This window comes from Panulirus ornatus, chromosome 14, assembly GCF_036320965.1.
Source record: "Panulirus ornatus isolate Po-2019 chromosome 14, ASM3632096v1, whole genome shotgun sequence".
Taxonomy (NCBI): Eukaryota; Metazoa; Arthropoda; class Malacostraca; order Decapoda; family Palinuridae; genus Panulirus; species Panulirus ornatus.
Genome location: NC_092237.1, coordinates 13,861,030 through 13,876,085, shown reverse-complemented (window position 1 = coordinate 13,876,085; position 15,056 = coordinate 13,861,030). Strand labels below are relative to the sequence as shown.

The window sequence follows — 15,056 nt, the reverse complement described above, 5'->3', positions numbered from 1 at the left end:
GCAGCCTATGTGGAATTGGGTGATGTGCGAATTGTTCATAACACACTTCCTTTGTGTATTTGTCTACTCGGGAGTTGGAACGTATCTCGTTCTGATGGTTTCGTAATCATGGATAATAGACTTCATCAGTTCTATAGTCCCTTACTGTAAGACCTTCATTGAAAAACCTTCATTGGTTAAGGTAACCCCTTAGCATGGTGGCTTGACCTTTCACCTGACCCTTGGAAGTTGGTTGCCTATATAATACATATATGGCCTTTTAGAAAGGGTCCTCTCATTAACCCAGGACCTCTTTTTTATTCCCCCCTGCAGCTTCAAGGCTCGTTACCAAGGACAGGATGGTCGACGGAATTCTTGTAACCAATTCTTTCTTTTTGGCGTGGCTGGTGACTGTCCTTGCTCGCGCGCCGTCTTGGAGAGCGGTGGTTCGAGACTCCCTGATGGAGGTGTCAGTGTTCCGTGGAGGTCCGTGTGTTGTACACTTACTTTAGGGTCATTTATCCTACGTATTTTGCCGGTGAATCCGGTACAATAGTTGACAACCAGGTAGCTGGACTTGAGGGACTGACCCAGTAGATATATTCACGGTGCTTAATACAGGAGGAAGTTGTATTCTGTTGGTCAGATATTCCTGGGTATCTTCTTAATAGCTTTTCTGTAACCTGCAGGGTAACTTTCCCGCCTCCTGTCTCTCCGGGCCGAGTCTCAACATATGAATAAACTCTCATTAGGTCTTTTAAAAAGGCCTGGTTATATATATATATATATATATATATATATATATATATATATATATATATATATATATATATATATATATATATATCCTTGCTCTCTTGACCGAGCTGCGAATATTTCCCTGGGCATCGGAGCCAGTTCTTTCCCATCCCGCCTTCCGGATCCTGCCAGTCCAGATATCTCTCTCCCACCTCCTGAAGACCTAAGCCGCTTTAACATTGGGTTCACTCGCGAGAACGCCGCCCGGATATTCTTGATAGATTTCCAGTAGGCTGTAATTGGTCCCCTTAGTGACGCTGATGAACGTTGAGTAATTGGGAGCAAAACGCATTAAGTCCCAGGGTTGAATGGACCGCTAATTTGGTACCCCCCTCCATCTGGACTGTATTCTATTATGAGAAATATCATTAGCAAAGTTCATCCGACGCATAATGTATGCGCTTCTCCCTTCTTCAGGAGTGGGCTGAGGTATCTCTAATTTGGCTATGAAAGGAATGATGAAACTGGGAGGACCTCGGTGCACTGGACAAGGCTACTTTAGATCTGCTAATGGCACGGGGATGTATTAGGGTCTTCTCCAAATTGTTGTCGCTTGATTTAATCTTTTATCTATTTTTGATATAGTGATCAACATTGCACTGGTATAGAACGTCCGATAAGGGCTGTCTTGGATGAAAAAAAAAAATAATCGAGATGCTGACGGTGTTTGTAGACCTGAATCTTGAAGTGAGTAAGTCTGTATGAAGAAGGGAAGAGGCGAGAAGGAAGAGAATTCCACAGCGTAGCTGTTCCAGGGAAGGAAGGAGGGAAGGGGTGTATCATAGCGAGCAATGCTCGAGTAGATGGACTTTTTTTTTTTACGATAGAAACTGTGGAATGCAGCAACCAGACATCGTGTCACGGGTCTCATCCTTGGGAGGGAGGCGGAGGGAGTGAGGGGTAGGGATGCATGCAGACAGCTCCTGAGAACAATGGCCAAAATGAGAGAGAGAGAGAGAGAGAGAGAGAGAGAGAGAGAGAGAGAGAGAGAGAGAGAGAGAGCGCAACACCACCCCGACATATGGACAGGGAGGGTTAATGAGAGGTGATGCTAGGAGGAGTTAATGAGACTGGAAGATTTTTGATTCCACTGTGGTTAAGAGAGGTGGAGAATGAACCACCTCAGATGTGTGACCCGTACTGCATACTTGGTAGAATACTCACCTTGTAGGTATATGAAATAGCTGCTCGCAAGAAAACGAATTACGGGACTTTTGCAACACTCCCAGTGTTTGGGAAACTGTGATGGTATGTCGGGGTATTCCATGATGGTGGAGAATATGTGTTGTTGAGGGATGAACTGTAGTGTCTTTGAAGTTGGACAGAGAGAAATGAATGATTCTTGGGTAGAGATACGAGGAAGAAATTGCGTTTTAGCACTGTTAAAGTAAACTAAGTTACTGCCTCCCCACTCTGAATTGAGAGAGGAAATATGATCAGTGTGAGAAAGGGAACGATTACATTAGAGGGAGGAGCGGAGGAAGAGAGAGAGAGAGAGTTGTAGACTGCATAGCGGAATCGTCTGCAAAAGAGTGAACAGCGTTAGAAGTATCGGATGTCATGTATTGATATGAGCACCACTGTTAAGATAGGAAGGGGGGGAACTCGCTCCACCGATAGCGGCAGTGGAACAGCTAGAGAGGAGACTATGCGTTAGGGAACGGAGACGAACCGAGAAACCACAGGATGGGGGCTGTAGAAAACATATTTGACACACCCTGTTAAATGCTGTGGAGATGCCGCAGGCTACAACGAAGGGAAGACAAGATACACGAGTCGTAGGGTATCACGAATTGGCCTAACACGTCGAAATCCATACTAGAGAATGGGGGAAAGGGAAGGGGGTTGTCGGTAATTAAGAATGTGAGAGTTGATGTGGGTATCCATGACTTAGAAGACAACAGAAATGATACAGCCTTATCAAAGGTGACTTTCGCTCTCGAGGATGAGTCCGGTAACACACACACACACACACACACACACATATATATATATATATATATATATATATATATATATATATATATATACATATATATATATATATATATATATATATATATATATATATATATATATATATATATATATATATATATGTTTATGGGCGATTAGTCGATTGCTGTTTAGATAGATGGTGTGATGAAACAAAGGTTTTAGAATTATATTACATGTTTAGATTTGATTGTGCATGGCTAGTGTATGTTGAATTTTTTTTTCTTTTAACTATTGTGCATAGCTAGTGTATGTTGATTTTTTTTTCTTTTAACTAAACTAAGCCGTGTTGAAATATACAAGTCTTCCCCGTGTTGAAAGAGAGGCAGTGTTGAAATATCAACGTGTGTTCCATGTTTGAAACAAGAGGTGCGTTGAAATATGAGTATTACCCATGTTTACTCTCGGCCATGTTGAAATGTACATGTATATTCCACTGCGCTGAGTGTGGTCAGACGTGCGGGTATGTGGCATGTTGTGTCACTCCTACGTACTGGCATGTGGCATGTTGTGTCACTCCCATGTACGGGTATGTGGCATGTGTCACTCCCACGTACGGGTATGTGGCATGTTGTGTCTCCCACGTACGGGTATGTGATATGTTGTGTCACTCCCACGTACGGGTATGCGGCATGTCACTCCCACGTACTGGCATGTGGCATGTTGTGTCACTCCCAGTACGGGTATGTGGCATGTGTCACTCCCACGTACGGGTATGTGGCATGTTGTGTCACTCCCACGTACGGGTATGTGATATGTTGTGTCACTCCCGCGTACGGTTATGTGGCATGTTGTGTCACCCATGTACGGGTATGTGGCATTTGTCACTCCCACGTACGGGTATGTGGCATGTTGTGTCACTCCCACGTACGGTTATGTGGCATGTTGTGTCACTCCCACGTACGGGTATGTGTCATGTTGTGTCGCTCCTACGTACGAGTATGTGGCATGTTGTGCCACTCACACGTACGGGTATGTGGCATGTGTCACTCCCACGTACGGGTATGTGGCATGTTGTGTCACTCCCACGTACGGGTATGTGGCATGTTGTGTCACTCCCACGTACGGGTATGTGGCATGTTGTGTCACTCCCACGTACGGGTATGTGGCATGTTGTGTCACTCCCACGTACGGGTATGTGGCATGTTGTGTCACTCCCACGTACGGGTATGTGGCATGTTGTGTCACTCCCACGTACGGGTATGTGGCATGTTGTGTCACTCCCACATACGGGTATGTGGCATGTTGTGTCAGTCCTCGGTATTTATTGACAAAAGATTTCGTAGTCGCTGGATCGTCCATCGTTATGTGCGTGTGTGATGTCCCAGGTAATTAGCCATTATCATCTGTAATTAGCGCCCCTCGTCACGAGAATCTTTCTAGAACAAGGCATTGTTTTCGTTCTTATTGTTTACATGGTTTATGATGTCACACATTATACTAATTGTATGATAATGTCTTCTGGAAAATGTCGAGGGTAATTTTGTGAGACAAGAGTGTTTTGTTTTTGTATTCCCTACGTTTATCTTCTTCTCATAGGGCTTGTTCTATATATATATATATATATATATATATATATATATATATATATATATATATATATATATATATATATATATATATTATTTTTTTTTTTTTTCAAACTATTCGGCATTTCCCGCATCAGCAAGGTAGTGTTAAGAACAGAGGACTGGGCCTCTGAGGGAACATCCTCACCTGGCCCCCTTCTCTGTTCCTTCTTTTGGAAAATTAAAAAAAAAAAAACAAGAGGGGAGGATTTCCAGCCCCCCTGCTCCCTCCCCTTTTAGTCGCCTTCTACAACACGCAGGGAATACGTGGGAAGTATTCTTTCTCCCCTATCCCCAGGGATATATATATATATATATATATATATATATATATATATATATATATATATATATATATATATATATATATATGACTGGTATTTTGTGTTACGGGGGAGAGTTTTACACTCGTATTGCCCCGTCCCATAAACTTGTATACATGTTTTTACTCCTGCGTTTGTATGCCCACTCAGATCCCCCAGCCTAAAGCAGGTACCCTTTTATCGAAGAGGATTAGGGGGGAGGGTGGGGGGGGGGGGGGGATGAACACTTGGGTAGGGTAGAGGACGATTGCCGCGCCCGGGATTCGAACGAGTGCAGGTCCTATCCCTGGGCTGGCCCGTGCTTACTCATGGGCAGAAACGCTAACCAGTATACCACGGGTGTGTGTGTGTGTGTGTGTGTGTTGGTTTATGGAGAGGGGTTGTGTTATATTGTTTAAGGAGGCTTACAATTATCATACACTGTACCACTCATTTCTCTCGTATGTTATCTAATTACTGATCATTACTTGAGGCAATGATGGATACAGCGGCGTCGGAGCGTAGACCAACCATCTTGGTCACTTTTTCATTCGTTTATTTGATGCTAATTTAACGACTTGCATAGAGCAGTGAGTCTCTCGTTTTCTTTGTTCCCTGATGGCCATAGGAACGTAGAACATGAATCATAAAAACATATAGAAAGGTTAACCGACTTCCTCGCATTTCTATTGCTTGTGTAGTTCAGAAAATGTCTAATGCCTCATATACCAGTGTCATGAAATATGATGTTAATGATATGATATTGATACCAAGGTTGCATCTGCCCCGCGCGCCTCTCCTTCAGGTGTTGGATGGGGGAAAAAAAAAATCATTTTCTCACAGAGTTAAGGAGTTTCTATTTTTTTTTTTTTTTTGTTTTTTACCGAAGTTCATTATACACATGTGACAAAACGGTATCATTAGACACTTATAGTCTCGATCGCCTTCGTTCCTTTACTTAAACTTTACTTTATTTTTAATTTTTTTTTTTTATTTTCATAATATACAATCTTGTGTAAATTCTAGTTACCCGGGGCCAACACTGAGGAGGAGGAGGAGGAGGAGGGTGGGGGGGGAGGGGGTTGGACATCTCTTCGTCTTGTATTAAGGAAACTTTGGATTTTCTCTTTTTCCCCTCTTCCCTCTGCCTGCCACCACTCTACACGTGCACTAATCACAGACGAAGTCTCTGGTAACTGAGCCTGCGGCTGAAAATCCACTGCAGCTGCTGCTGGAGAAAACATGACGCTGGAGGAAATATCTTTTATATATATATATATTTTTCCTTCCCCCTTCTTCTCTAGGAGGAGATGAAGGAGGAAGAGAAAACGGGAAGCTGCAGGAATATGGATCATGCTGTAGATAAAGTGCCAGGACTCGTCTAAGGTCTTCCTACATCCTCCTGTGCCTGCTTATCTTCGTAGCTCCTTATCACTCCATATCTCTGCTCTCCTCTTTCGTTACGGATTTTTCTTCTTTCCTTCTTCTATCGGCTGGGTTTTTTCTTTTGTCTTCTCGTTGTCCCTCTTCCTCCTCGCAGTTCCATGTCTTCGCTTCCTGAATCTTAAAATACCTCCTTCAATTTCTTTCCTGCTTATGTCTCATGCCTTTATCTGTTTGTCCTTAGCGTCGCTTTTCTATCGCCCTTCATCCTTACGCGCCTCCCTCCCTCCCTACGTCGTGTCTTCGGTACGTCCTTACCTCTGTACTTGCCTACCTTGTTACCTCATAATTCTGGACTTTCCTGCCTTTCTGCCCTTTCGCCTTAACTGACTTCTTGACCCCTGACCTACTTACCTCATCTCAGTTAGCCATATTTCTACTCCTGTCTTTATAATTTCTCGCCTTAATACCTCCTCACCTTGGTGCAGCCTTGTACTGATGCCCGTCTCAACCTTACTTCCTTTTTCGTCTATATATCTCGCCATTTTTGTTTTTGTTTTCCTAGGTTCATCAGAAGTATCGGAACCTCTTGTGTGTGTCTCTCTCTCGTTTACGATTCTCTTACAGCTTCTCGAGTGCGCTTGACGCAGTTTATAGCTCCCGATTCCTTTCTCCAATCGGTTTCATTGTCCTCGTTTCCTCTTGCGTGTCATGTGGCTGCAGTCCACAACGTCCTCTCGCCACTTCCCTTGTCTCTTGACGTCTTCTCGCCTCTCCTCCCGCCACCGCAGCTCTCCCTTCATCGCCTGCATACTGTCCCTCACCCACCCGACTCCTCTTGCACCGTATCCTCGTATATCATTTCTCTTCCTGTAAGAAAAATATGATGCAGCCTTTGATCATCCTTCAGGGTCCGTCCGTCCGTCCGTCCGTCCGTCCGTCCGTTCCCCCGAGGCTCCTTCCGGGGATCCAGACCGTCCTCTCGAGGTTGTTCTATCCCCTGAGGGGGTCGTCACTTTCCCACAGGGTTGTGCCGTCCCTGTGTCGTTCCCGTCCCCTCAGGGTGGCCCTCTTGCCTCCGGGATCCTGCACAGTCCGGCTGGAACTCTAGCTTTTAGGAAATGACTTTTTAAAAGCTATATTTCGTCTTGCAGGTAAAATACTCTTGATATTTACCTGCACTTAGTCTCTTAAATCCATTTACCCATCGAGTTTTATTATCCTCTTGGGCAATATTTGTGCATGTAGCTGCAGCATTCCTGTTCTTTTTTTTTTTCTTTGCGACAAATCTATATCTCGAGTCTTTAAGATTTTAAAGGCCTGCAGGTCTACTTTTTTTTAATTTCTTTAGAGTGGATGACGTAGCACGTGCTACAGGGTGCCTTAATCGTGGCCATTTTGGATGGAAAGGTAATATAGAAAGTATAGGAAATGAAACATTACAAGAAGGATCAATTTGTGAAACAAAATCGTAAAGGAGGAAAATTTAAAGGAAGAGGGAAAGACCGAAGACAGTTCCAATCCTTTGCTGTATCATTGTTTTTTTTTCGCTGTTTCTCTCGTTGATGTGGTAGTGCCAGGAACAGACTAACGTCCTCATTTGCTCACATCTGTTCTCGTGTGCTTTTAAAATGACTGTTACAGAATGATAAGTGGTGATAAAGGGGGGGTGTGCTGAAATACTTTGGACATACGGAGAGGATGAGTGAGGAGAGGATGACTTAGAGGGTATACATGTCAGAGGCCGAGGGAACAATTAGAACTGGGAAACCAAGGAGGAGGTGGAGGGACGGATGCTCAGAATGTTCGGGGTGCATGAACGTTGCAAGAGGGTGCGAGGCGTGCAAGGGATGGAGCGAATTTGAGCAGCATTGTATACAAGGGACGACGTGCTGTCAATGGAGTGAACCGAAACTTATGAATCTGCCTGGAGGAACCAGGAAAGGTCTGTTGTGGGACATGATTGTGGATATGGGGTTGTGATTTCGTTGCATTGTAGATGAAAGCTAGAGGAAATGAGGCCATTTCTTCTTGTTCCTTTTCTCCTGGCGCTCCTTTTTTAGAGCAGGAAATGGCTAACATGTATGAAAAGACACGCACACGCAAACATGTGTATGACGCATATCATAAAACTCATCTGTTATAGTATTCTTTTACGCCTCCCCAAGCTGCTGTGATAATCAACTGCATTCGCGGACCTTTTAAGATCATCATACACGTTCTGGGTAATAGACAATGCCTCGAACCCCGAGGTGAACGAGACGGTGTCGAGCGAGCGACGGGCTAATCCCGGAGTTGCTTACGCTCTTCAACGAGCCGGATAATAGGAGCCATAATGAACGAAGCCTCGACTACAAAGCCACGTCATCCAATATTTATAAACGTCCTGGCCATCCTGGTGATCAAATATATATCGTCTAGTTCCTTGTCAGGGGCAAGTGATGGTTATTTGCCAATTAAGGCGGTCGACAGTCTGGTGCCGCCAGACTTCTTGTCTTTCATATACGAACCATTTTTTTTATATTATTTTTGGATGATTTTTATCGCAGGAATAAGTGTGAAGTAATGAGTGTGGCTGCACTAACGCCAGCTCTTCTTTCTCGGGTTCTTCCCTCTGTGGCGAAGGTCCTGCGTTCAGGTGGAACATACACAGACCAAAAGAGAGAAAAAAAAAAACCCAAGTGTGTATATGTTCATTCTTCAAGAGGCTTCGCTCTAATTAGGAGTTCCATTGAGCAACACTTAAAGACGGGGTTTCTCTCTCTCTCTCTCTCTCTCTCTCTCTCTCTCTCTCTCTCTCTCTCTCTCTCTCTCTCTCTCTCTCTTTTCCTCTCTCGTTTAAACAGCCTGACCCCTTGTTCTTGGCGGGAGGAATTTGAGATGCAATCATAAGGCAATTTTTTTTTTTCTATACTTCTCAATTTTCTAACGTATGTATTTACGTGATGTACATGCTAGTGTTTGAAGTTGTTTAAGGTCGCTTCTCAGTTTGGTCAGTTTGATTGGATCTTTTTCTTTGATTAGTTCCGGTATAGTGATTGTCCATTCAGGGTGACTGGATGGTTTGAGTTGGATTCGCGCGTGTGTGTGTGTGTGTGTGTGTGTGTGTGTGTGTGGCGCAGTGGGTAAACTGGTAGCTGAAGACGTCTCTGTAGATGTAGACATTATGTTCTTGGCGAGCCATTGTTCCAGTTGTGTTAATTGTTAATGTAACGCTGCATATTTGAGATTCCTACTGCGCTCTGAGTGTTGTGATTGTGAGGTCGTCTGCAAACGAAAGAACCTTTGTGATGAAGTTTGCCTCGGACAATGAGAGGTCGTGTAAGAAGAGATTGAAGAGGGATGGAGAAAGAACTGCTGCTTGGGGAACTCCACCGCAGAGTATATTTTCAAGGGGAAGCTATTGCAAACGACTCGAGCATGTCGACTGTCTAAGAAATAAACCAACCGCTATTTTGTCATTGTTTTGCAGTGTGGCATCAAGCATTTTTTCTTTTTTCGTGAGGATGTGTTGGAGGAGAGTGTCGAATGCTTCGTTGATGTCTGATGCCACTAGTATTATGCGGGAGGGAAGGGGAGGAGGGGGTATGGTTGGTTGAATCCGCATAGGGTATGTTGTGTGCGCTCAGTTTAGTGCAGTGTGGTGGTAGTGTTTGCGTCTCATGCCATGCTGTGTGGGTGAAAGTGGAATGTTTTTGTTAGATTTTGTTGTGGATCAGTTTTTCACAGTTTGGATACGGAGGATGAGATGTGATAAATGGGAGGAGGGGAGTTATTTGATTTGGACGGCTTTAGGATTATCGCTAAAGAAAATTTCCATATTTTAGGGTTGTCTCTGTTCCCTTGTGGGATGTGCTTTTTTGCTGGCTTGGTAGATGTAGATGATATGTGGGGGACTGCATGATTCATGAATGGGAGATCATCTATACAGAGGTTTTGAAGCTTTTGTTTCCACCTTGTGAAGGCTGTCTCGTTTGCATTCTTGAAGTCTGTGTAAGTTTTCTTTGTTTGTGTTGGTTGTATTGACTTGCTTGGATAGATGGATTGCTATAAGGCTAGGCACGCGATCAGAGGGTAGTTCGTGCGGCATACTGCAGTTGGGTCTTTGCATGTAGTGCCAGGCGAGCACTGGCGTGGTCTGCCGTTGCAGACGGTGGGGCAGGGCGTCAGATTGGCTGGCTGCATAGGTACTGAGGATATTGACAGGTTGCAGTGGGTTTATTAGTCGTTCACTTGGTAGGGTTACGAAGAAGTGAGTATTGAGGTAGGTGGAATGGTGTGGGGTGTTGAGCATGCTGGTGAGGTTCTATAGATGGAGAATGTATCTTTAGGGGGAATATGAGGGTGGTGGTGGTGGGAAGGTATGTAGGGGTTTTAGCTTGTAATGTACCGTGTTTTTATGGAATGTATTTCTAGGATGTTGTCTGCAGACTGTTCTGTGTCATTGGTGTTTGAGAAAGATATGGTTTGGTGTCTTTGTCTGTCGTTTCTTGAGAGTTGTGTAATTGTGGGGATGTGGAAAGGTAGATGTAGGTGTGAATCTGTTTTCTGCAGTGAAGGCTATCTGGATTGTGCGTGTGCGTGTGTGTGTGTGTGTGTGTGTGTGTGTTACAGGAGAAGAGTTTTACACTAGTGTTGCCCAGTCTCTTAACATTGTGCATGTGTGCCATATTTTATGAACACACACAGACACACACACACACACACACACACACACACACGGGCTTAAGTTGGTGTATGGATGTGTTATCACAAATGTCCGTATCCGCTTGTTGACATGATCTACCCTGAACATTAACTGTATCTTTTCTTTTGCAGGTAATTACCAGACGCCATCGACCAGATGAACCCTGTCGTCTCCCAGCGTTTCCCTGAAGGTAGTGTGACACACTGCTTGATCACCTTTATGACATAATTGTCGCTTCTTGTGTGTCTCTTGTCATTTGTTTTTCGTGTTTAAACTTATATATGATGTGTTTGTTTGTTTGTGCGCGCGCGCGCGCGCGTGTGTGTGTGTGTGTGTGTGTGTGTTATTCATTTTTTCATTACTTTGGACCTTGAGAAGAATTGCCCCCCATTTTTTTTTTTTTTTGACTGGTTAATCTGTGGTTCGTGTTACCTGAGATCGGTACAAGGTAAGAGTTCACTTCAGATATGCAGTACAAGGCTTTCCTAACGTGTTTGCACTCTGTTAGTCACAGGTCAGTACTAAGAACTGTTGTACGTGTTGGTTGGTGCATACGAGTCGAGGACAGCTGAAGTGGACGAAATCGAGCGATTCGTGAGACTGACTACGTCAACGACGATTTACGATTTTACTCGCGATTCGTGTGATTAAGTGATGGAGGATTGTTGTTCGTGATTCGTGTGACTGATTTAGTGATGGAGGATTGTTGTTCGTGATTCGTGTGACTGATTCCGTAGAATAGGATCAATGAAATCTGTAATTTTCATGCCAGACATGAATGATTTCGTAAATGTTTTCGTGTTTTTTTTTTTGTTTTGTTTTTTCCTCTCTCCTGCAATCTTCCCCAAAAGACTAAATCTCCAGCTAATGAATGCACAGGTGACCTCACACATAAGCACAGATGACCTCACACATAAGCACAGATGACATCACACACAAGCACTAGATGACATCACACACAAGCACAGATGACATCACACGTAAGCACAGGTGACCTCACACATAAGCACAGATGACATCACACACAAGCACAGATGACATCACACACAAGCACAGATGACATCACACACAAGCACAGATGACCTCACACACAAGCACAGATGACCTCACACGTAAGCACAGATGACATCACACGTAAGCACAGATGACATCACACGTAAGCACAGATGACATCACACGTAAGCACAAATGACATCACACGTAAGCACAGATGACCTCACACACAAGCACAGATGACATCACACATAAGCACAGATGACATCACACATAAGCACAGATGACCTCACACATAAGCACAGATGACCTCACGCATAAGCACAGATGACATCACACATAAGCACAGATGACATCACACGTAAGCACAGATGACCTCACACACAAGCACAGATGACATCACACATAAGCACAGATGACATCACACACAAGCACAGATGACATCACACGTAAGCACAGATGACATCACACATAAGCACAGATGACATCACACACAAGCACAGATGACATCACACGTAAGCACAGATGACATCAAACGTAAGCACAGATGACATCACAGAGATTTACTGTGATACGTGAGAAAAACGAAGACTCGAATGTCGCGGTGGACACCGTTATAATAATCACCCTGGTCTCCACAGGGGTCTTATGGTGACAGAGGTCGAGTGTATGAGAGTTGGATGCCTTGGGTGAAATTAGTTATCACGTGTTTTATCTGATGGAAAAAAGGTATACGTCGTCAGTTTACAGTAAAAAAAGAAGTTGTGTAAAGGTTGAATTAATATCCAGACCACACCTTATCAAGGCATGGGTTTGATGTCTGGTTCTGACTCCTAAAGGATCATACCTAGTTCATATACACTCAGGGGTCGTTCGTATCCTTTGTCATAAAAGCCGTTTGTCGTTCTTTTGTTTTAAAAGCCCCATAGTCGTTCTTCAAGGGTCGTGCCCTCGGTGTTCAAAGAAACGCACCCATTTACCCGTTCTTCAAGGGTCGTGCCTTCGGTGTTGAAAGAAACGCACCCATTTACCCGTTCTTCAAGGGTCGTGCCCTCGGTGTTGAAAGAAATGCACCCATTTACCCGTTCTTTAAGGGTCGTGCCCTTGGTGTTGAAAGAAACGCACCCATTTACCTGTTCTTCAAGGGTCGTGCCCTCGGTGTTGAAAGAAACGCACCCATTTACCTGTTCTTCAAGGGTCGTGCCCTCGAGTGTTGAAAGAAACGCACCCATTTACCCGTTCTTCATGGGTCGTGCCCTCAGTGTTGAAAGAAACGCACCCATTTACCCGTTCTTCAAGGGTCGTGCCCTCGAGTGTTGAAAGAAACGCACCCATTCACCCGTTCTTCAAGGGTCGTGCCCTCGGTGTTGAAAGAAACGCACCCATTTACCCGTTCTTCAAGGGTCGTGCCCTCGAGTGTTGAAAGAAACGCACCCATTTACCCGTTCTTCAAGGGTCGTGCCCTCGGTGTTGAAAGAAACGCACCCATTTACCTGTTCTTCAAGGGTCGTGCCCTCGAGTGTTGAAAGAAACGCACCCATTTACCCGTTCTTCAAGGGTCGTGCCCTCGAGTGTTGAAAGAAACGCACCCATTTACCCGTTCTTCAAGGGTCGTGCCCTCGGTGTTGAAAGAAACGCACCCATTTACCCGTTCTTCAAGGGTCGTGCCCTCGGTGTTCAAAGAAACGCACCCATTTGCCCGTTCTTCAAGGGTCGTGCCCTCGGGTGTTGAAAGAAACGCACCCATTTTATCCATTAGGTTTGATAAAGTAAGACCCATCGTACTCGTCACTTGTTCACTGATCATTGCCATGTGCGCCGCATGTATCGGGTATAGAAGACTGCTGCTGTATGGTCAACGCTCTGTGGATTATATATTCATTTTTTTTCCTCTGCCTCCGTCCCGGTATATGAGGATGAGACTTGGCAAGACCGGACGAGAGAGAGAGAGAGAGAGAGAGAGAGAGAGAGAGAGAGAGAGAGAGAGAGAGAGAGGTGAACCCCGACGAATGATAATATTAGAACGAATGACTAACATCTTCGTTAGCTGTATAGCTGAAGATGTTTTAGACGAATTATAACATTACATGTATTTTTTTTTTCTTTTTTAAAGATGTCTTGAGATTATTCATGATCCGATCTTTAGCACCGCTGCATGCAATATGCAGTTGAAAGGATCAATATATATATATATATATATATATATATATATATATATATATATATATATATATATATATATATATATATATATATGTGTGTGTGTGTGTTGCATTTCAATTATACCGATGTGTCTGATGCGTTGTGTTCGTTATGCTGATGTATCTATTGTGTGTGGTATTTATTATATTGATGTATATAATGTGTTGCAGTCTACTGTTCATACGTACGTGTCTCGTTTGTTGTTTGGCTATCGTGTATGAACCAAATGCCCCTCATGTGTTGCGTGCCGGAGTGTATAACGTATATGATGTACTAGTGGTGTATAACGTATATGATGTACAAGTGGTTTCGGAGCCACAAGACCTCTGTAACACTCGCGAAACTTAATTATGAAAAAAAAGAAAAATGCGAAGTCGTATTCTGATGAGCTAGTACACTGGGAATTTTTCCCGGCGATGTTTTACACGCTTTGACACACTGGCCAACCGCTAGGAGCCATTGCCCGTGTGGAATGCTTGTGGAATTTGTTGATATTTGAGTTTCTAAGTGATATGATGTGTAGGTAGTATCACTAATAGTCCCTTTTGAGAAGTCAGTAGTGGTGTGTGTATATATACATATATATATATATATATATATATATATATATATATATATATATATATATATATATATATATATATATATATATATATATATATATATATATATATATATATATATATATATATATATATATATATATATATATATATATATATATATATATATATATATATATTGGAAAGGATCACAATTTTGCGCGTGATCAAGATATTCCTGTGAGTCCACGGGGAAAATGAAACACGAAAAGTTCCCAAGTGCACTTTCATATAATAATCACATCATCAGGGGAGACACAAGAGAGAAATATAACAGTCAGTTGATATACATCGAAGAGACGGAGCTAAGACGCCATTTGGTAAACATGTGATTGTCCAAAACATGCATGTTTACCAAATGGCGTCCTAGCTTCGTCTCTTCGATTTATATCAACTGACTGTTATATTTCCCTCTTGTGTCTCCCCTGATGATGTGATTATTACACGAAAGTGCACTTGGGAACTTTCGTCTTTCATTTTCCCCGTGGACTCATAGGAATATCTTGATCACGCGCAAAATTGTGATCCTTTCCAATATATATATATA

General features: G+C 43.3%; 1 protein-coding gene across 11 annotated transcripts in view; it reads left to right on the top strand.

Annotated features, from left to right (window-relative positions):
* The window catches only part of LOC139753326 (uncharacterized), a 769,854-nt gene that overhangs the window by 123,139 nt on the left and 631,659 nt on the right, over positions 1-15,056 (top strand). The window contains exon 1 of one of the 11 annotated variants that reach the window (XM_071669655.1): positions 10,843-10,902. The exons of 9 other annotated variants lie outside the window; for them this stretch is intronic. The gene's annotated coding sequence lies outside the window, so the exon portion shown is untranslated. Of the gene's footprint in view, positions 1-10,842; positions 10,903-15,056 lie in introns of those variants that run through there. One more of the 11 variants, XM_071669658.1, reaches the window with a different exon arrangement.